General features: G+C 53.8%; 1 long non-coding RNA gene across 1 annotated transcript; it reads left to right on the top strand.

Annotated features, from left to right (window-relative positions):
• Nucleotides 1-1,006: 1,006 nt before the first annotated feature.
• On the top strand, nucleotides 1,007-4,404 carry LOC144379689 (uncharacterized). The gene is made up of 3 exons (XR_013443026.1): nucleotides 1,007-1,343; nucleotides 3,146-3,300; nucleotides 3,749-4,404. It is a non-coding gene; the product is annotated as an uncharacterized LOC144379689 (long non-coding RNA).
• Nucleotides 4,405-6,742: the final 2,338 nt, after the last annotated feature.

Raw genomic sequence — 6,742 nt, 5'->3', positions numbered from 1 at the left:
TATACTCTAGAAACTACAGAACACTTACGAAAGAAATTCAAGAAGACACAAAAAGATGGAAAAACATTCCATGCTCATGGATCGGAAGAATACACATTGTTAAAATGTGTTTCCATTTTGCTCCCTGTATGTTTTTGCAAGTCCGCTTCCCTGTCCTGATGACCTGGAGAGCTCAGGTCCGCCCCCTGGTGACTCTTTCCCGCCTCCAAGCCCCCCCCCCCCCAGGTCCCCATAGAAACTGCGGCTGGGGTGGCAGCTCTTGTTCCCACGTCTCTCCCCAGAGCTCCCCGAAAGCAGGGGGGCCCTTCCGCACCCTGGTACAGCCCACGCCCTACCACGGGGCCCAGTGCCACGGAGGGAGGAGGGAAAAGTCATCCCAGACTCCGGAGAAATCAATTGCTTAATTGTTTCATTGTTTCATTCCCATCACCTGTGTGAATAAACCCAGGACCTTGCTGCTCCTCAGTGGGTGCTCATCCCACAGCCCTGGAGAGTGTAACTCTGTGACCGCAGTGTTAAGGTATACACCCACAGCAGTGCCCCGAGCTGACAGCCCCCCAGGGCCGGTTAGCTGGGAGAGCTGGGCAGCCCCGTAGAAAAGGCCTCAGACGAGGAGGGGCTTTGCCCTTCGCATCCCACTGCCCAGGCTTCGCGGGACGCCCGTGCTGGTGAATCTCTAGGCCTTAAATACCGCTTGCCTTTCTCTTTTTAAATCTTCCGGCGAGTCCTCTCTTCACAGAGTTAAACTTTTCTTTGACCCACGCTGTCAAGCGTATTTGAGAATTTTGAATTAATAGCAACTTTTAATTCGTATGTGTTAAATGTAGGACCACGACATGAATGGCTGGCTGTGTTATTTCTGGCTGGCTTGGTGATCATCAGCCTCCAGGGTTGAGGAAGTCCTAAAATAGTGACAAGACCTTCCGCATGTGGGACAAAGCCAGGATGAGTCAGCCTCAGTGTCAGTGTGGAGCTCTCTGCTGCTTCAGAAAACCATGCAGGGTGTTTCGGTTCCAGATCACCTGACAAGATGTGGCCGTAGACCACCCGCTTCCCGCCTCAGGTGGCCTTGCCCGGGGTCCCGACGCGACTGCTGGGACGCTCCCCAGAGCCCCCGGACACCCACCCCTCACTGATGCGCTTCGAGTGAGGGGTCGTCTGTGGGTATCACGGGACGGAGACCTGGGACCAGAAGAGAGCATGGCTGTGAGCTCACCTCCTCCAAGGAGCCCTCCTGGATCCCAGGCGCCCTCAGCTCTGGCCCTTCGCCATGTTGTGGGGGGCGGGGGTTGATCTACGTGACAGATGGTTGCTTGGAGCAGGCCTTCCCTCCCTGGGCTCAGGTACCGACTCATCCCATCTTCAGAGGGGCCCCTTTGCCAGATGTTTGGCGGTCAGGCTCTGCCTTCGCCGGGGAGGTTAGTCTTGCCTTAGGGCCCAGCATCTGTGATCCCCAATCCACTTCTGCACCCCAGCTCCACACTGATCTTTTTTTTTTAGTACTACAGCTTCCTGCCAGGCGCCCCCTCCTCTAGGCTCCTAGGGGGTCGTGGATTGAATGAACACACACCTCCCAAGTACTAGGAAGTTTCAGGGACAATGCACTATAAATATATATTTTTTTAACTGAACATTTTTCTGCAGGAAATGAGCATCTTTCCTAAAGGAAACAGTCCCGCAAACATGAGACTAGCCCACAGCACAAACTTGACTAACTATGCACAGCTATTTGCCAATTCCTCCATAGATCTTTGTTTCTGGAGGAAAAAAAAAAAGCCCACTAAAGTGATTTTCCCAAAGGAGAGGCCTGGCCTCAAAGACCAATGGGGCTGCACCTGTGGAGGGCAAACGCCCGTTGCAGCTGCAACACGCCCCCTCCGAGCCGGTCTCGCGCCCGCGCTCAGCTGTCAGGGGCTCCCACGCTGCCTGCGCCCCGCGGCCCCCGCCCCCCCCCCCCCCGCCCCGCGGCCCACGCCCTTCCGTGAACTTCCAAAGCCGCGGGCGTGTTCCCAGCTCCGTTCTCTGCTCCGGGCCCAGGATGGCGGGCTGTAAAAAGACACGGCCCCTTCCGTGACCGAGCGCGTACAGAACCCCGTAATTAAAGTAGGGGTGAGCCGGCCTCCCACGGGAGGGCCAGCCCGCGCGGAAGCTGGGTCCGCCCGGCAGTAGGTGAGGCCGGCACCCCGAGTCTGTGCGCACACTGCAGGTGCGGCTGCTCCGGGGTGGGGTGGGGGGCTGCGGGCTGCGGGCGGGGCTCCGCGCGGCCCCACACCACCCCTCCTGTCCCTCGGACCCACGTCCACCCGGGGCATGTTCTTCTGGCCGACGGCTGGTGCACGAGAGGAAAAGACAAACTGCTTTTCTTCCGTCCTTCACGCCGCACAGGCGGGGGCGAGTCCCGGAGGAGCCCCCCTGGATGGGGTGCGGAGGTGCGCCCCGCCCAGCCCACGGGGGACGAGCAGCAGGTGTGGACGTGCGAGTCCGGGTTAGCGGAGGGTCCACTGGGACGCTCCCGAGTGCCACAGCCAGGCCGCGGGGTCCCTGCAGACCCTGCCCGGCTCAGGGGTGCCCTCCAACGCCCCCCCCCAGGTACCCTGCCCCCGGCCCACCAGCGCCTGCAGATCCAACGAGTGTAAAGGGAAGTCACAGTGTTTCCATTCGTGTTTCCGGGATGCCTGTGGCTTGAACGTTGATTTATTTGCCTGATGCCTCTTTGGATCCGTTTACTGTAAACTGCCGGTTCCGCCTGGTCCTCTGTTGTGGTGTCACCTTCTTGTGGCGCAAAAATTCTCCTGAATTGCAAGCCCTGGACGTGCGACACCTTCCTCGGTCTCCCCTGTGCTGGTGTCCGTGGTGCCCAGTGCAGAGAAACCCGTATCCTCCAGGTCATCAAGCGCACACTGTGCGTGAGTGTGCCTTGTGGTTTTTGATTCAGACGTTTTGATTAAGAAATCCTTCCCTACGTTTGCGGTCACAGGGATGTTCTCCTGAGTTCTCTACCGGGAACTTTACAGCCCCACCCTCTGTTGGCCGAGGGACACCTGCGCACCCGGGGTAGACGGGGACCCGGTTTCAGTGTTTCCCTGGGAGAGCCCATTTTAATCCATAATGTGACTCACACCTTAATTTCTCAATTTCTTCCTAGGGACGGATTTTTTTCCTTCTAATGATGCAGTCGTTTTTCTCTGGAAGAAGACTGGTACTATTTGTACAGGAAACCGAGCTCTCAGCTCTGGTAGCTGCGATTTCTTGTGAAAATACGGTGTCTATTGGTGACCGAGCGGTGGCACGATAAATTAGGTAAGAAATGGATTTCTAGCTTAGTGGTGGGAGGAATCATTAAACTTGATATTTTGTGCTGTTTGAAGTTAGAGCCTCTATAAGAACTAGAAATAATTCCAATTTACTTCCTCTCTGATGTCTTGGAGGGGAGGTTCCATGTCCTATACATAAAACATAATGAGAACGAGACATCCCCAATTCTAAGGGCAAAAACTTAATTTTATCACCGTAACAATTGGGGATGTTGAATCGCCTTCTTTGTGTGTCTTCGGTCGCTTTACCATGCTCAGTAAAAACACTGATTTCTATTTTTTTCTCTTTCTCTTTTTTTTTCTGTTGGACTCACACACTAACCTCCCTACTTTTCTGTCTCCAAATTTGTAGTTAATTATGAAAAATGGAGAAATTTGAGTAAGCAAATATCTAAGTCGACTTTTCCCTTTTATTTTACTGCATTTAATTAAAGTATGACATGCAGACAGAAAAATATGCAAACCATGAGTGTACAGCTCAGTGAATTTCACAAAGTCAATGGATCATATAACCAGCTCCCAGGTCAAGAAAAAGATGCCCCTGACATCTCAGAAGCTGTCCAACCCCTTCCAGGAGTTACCCCTGCCCAAGGGGAGCACTGTCCTTCCTGTTGGCAGCAAAGATTAGTGTTGCCTGGGTTCTTGAACTTTTTCTCAGAAGAGTCACGGAATGTGTATGTGCTTCATACGTTTGTGGGACTCACCTGCATCGTGCTGTGGGCCATCTGCGTGGCTGGGTGGCAGTCCTTCGCGTGGGTGTACCGCGGTTTATCACCTGTTCCCTCGTTACCAGTGTGGGTTTGTTTCCTGTTCGGGGCAATCGGGCTTGGGGCTGCTGTGAAGTTGTTGTCTGTGTGTTTGGGGAACACACGGGTGTTCTCTGCTGGGCTCGGGCAGCAGAGAAGTTGCTGGAAGAGGGTGCATGCACGTCAGCCAGCCAGAGCTCCCGCGTGAACACACCATTCACCCCACCAGCAGCGTGTGCACTGAATTCTCCACATCTTTGCACACGTTTGTTGTATCTTCAGTTTGTCACTCCGCCGGGGATCTCATTGTGCTTGGATTTGCGTTTCACCAATGACTAATGAAGTTGAGCACTTTTTCATCTGTTTTTGGCCTTTTGGATAAACTTTATTTTGAAGTTCCTGTTTTTCCAGTTTTATTGGTTAGTCTGTCATTTTCTTATTGACTTTGGTCAGATCGTGTGTGTGTGTATATATATATTCAATATCACTCCTTTATGTATTGCAAATATGTCCCTTCAGTCTGTGGCTTTTTTTTTTTCTTAAAGGTATCTCTTTATGAGTAGACATAGCTAATTTCAACGTAGTTCACTTTACTGTCTTTTTTCTTTAAGGTTAGGACTTTTTGTGCATCCCGTTTAAGAAACATTTGCCTATTCCAGCAACATGAAGCTGTTCTCCTAGGTCTTCTTCCAAAAACCCATTATCTTACCTTTCATTTTTAGATCTACGATCCTCCTAGAATTGCCTTTCTGAGTGGGTATTGCAGGAAGTAGGCGTGGAGTTTCATCTCGGTGTTTCATTTGGTGGCTGTTTGACCCAGCAGCCTTTACTGAAGACCGTCCTTTCTTTGCCGTGGTGTCACCTTTGCAACAGACAGGTGACCGTGTGTGTGTTGGTGGCAGGTGGTCTTCCAAGATGGTCACCCCGCATGTCACTATCCTCCACCCATCGAGAGGGTGGGGGTAGCTCGCAGTCCCTCCGCCAGTCCGAGCAGGCCTCCTGACCCATCTCAGCAGCGGAGGATGGTGGGGCGTGGCCATGCCAGTTTGGGCCCCACCCTAAGACACCTGGCCGCCCTGCTCTCGTGTGGGGGCAATCGGGTGCTGTGTCAGAAGCTGGGACACAGAGGCCTGAAGCAGAACCGTCTCCATGGCCTGTCGCCGTGTGACGGCCTCTTGTTACAAGTGGAGTCCACTCCAAGGGTGGGATCCCCCGGGGCAGCACACCCACAGGGACCACGGTGCTTACTGTGTACTTGCTCACGTACCCTCCCCACCACCTTCTGGAGGAAGAACTGCTGTGGCTGATATTTTACACATGAAGAACCGGGTCTCAGAGGGGGTAAATAACATGCTCAAAGTCACCCAGAGAGTGAGGGGAAGTCCAGGGTTGGGACCAGGCTGTCTCTGACCCGCCAGTGAACAGTTTGAAGGCCCCAGGCCCCAGGAGGGTCACGCCATCCCTGGAGTCCCTGGAGTCTTGTTCTATTTTTCATTTTTCCATCTGTTGGCTCCAGCAGCTTTGGCCATATGGTGACGTCAACTCCCGTGCAGGTTCATTTTCTTCTCAGGAAGGGGTGCCCATACACCGGTTGTTGCAAATCACGGAGGCAAAGGAGAGGGGGACCCCTGGGGCAATGGGGGCTGGGGCACAGAAACTCTGAGGAATGGCATGCGGGGGGGCTCTAAAGATACACGGTGTGCTACCAAGAAGGGAGTGTCGTCCCTGTTGGCTCGGAGACTTCTAGGACCATGTGGTTGAGTAGGGTTGTGACAGTGTTAGGGTGGAGACCCCAGCTCACGAATCTTTAGTCTGGGGCTCTTTGCAGCACACACGGACACCCAGACACAGAGAATCCCAAATGCCAGTCTAGAAAGAGCTTGGCCTGGCCTGCAAAGGAAGCAGCACTGCCCACCGGCCCCCCAATAACACTCTCCATAAGGAAAGCAATCCGGGGATCCTTCTAGCTGCTCAGCACTGGCCGCCACCAGGGGCTGATGGATCATCCCACATGCACAAGTCATGCCTTTAAAATCTGTCTTCCAGGACTCTCAAGCTGGGAATCCAACGGTCTGGGATGTACTGACCTGGAAAATTGCCATGTTTGTATTCTTTTTGTGAAGCTTATGAAATCGCCACTTTGCAGGTCAAATGGTTGAATGTCAGAAATTGCATTTGGTCGAAATGAATAAGAAGGGCATTGCGGGCAGTTAGGATGGCTGTGAGACCGGAGATGGTGGGCAGAAAGTGGGCGGCCAGGCGGCGGGGGGAGAGGTGTTCCCGCTGGAACTGAAGGTCCGCTGGTGGGTGCTCAGGCAGGTGGGCAGGAAGGCAGGTGTGGGCAGTGGTCAGAGCCGGGAAGCTGGGGGCCGGACTTCAGGGAGGTGGGGGGACAGAGGACAGGAAGGCATCCATTCCCAAGCGTAGTTTCCCAGACCTGCTGTCCCTTCCTCGCCCCCGCCCCCCGGAGTTGCGGAATGCTGGGGGTCGGCCCCCGCGGGCCCTCACTGCCGCCACCAGGAGTCCTCGCCATGACTCCGCTCTGCTCCGCTCGGCCTCTCGGCAGACAGCTGCTGCTTCTCTCAAAACTTGGTTTTTTAATTTTTAATCTACTTTATAGAATAATGGATCTGGACCTCATTCTACCTTTTTATAATCTAAAGTATCATGTTTGCTATGCCA

Source organism: Halichoerus grypus, chromosome 12 (assembly GCF_964656455.1).
Source record: "Halichoerus grypus chromosome 12, mHalGry1.hap1.1, whole genome shotgun sequence".
Lineage (NCBI taxonomy): Eukaryota > Metazoa > Chordata > Mammalia > Carnivora > Phocidae > Halichoerus > Halichoerus grypus.
Note: the sequence above shows the minus strand (reverse complement) of the source record. Positions and strands in the feature narration are given on the sequence as shown.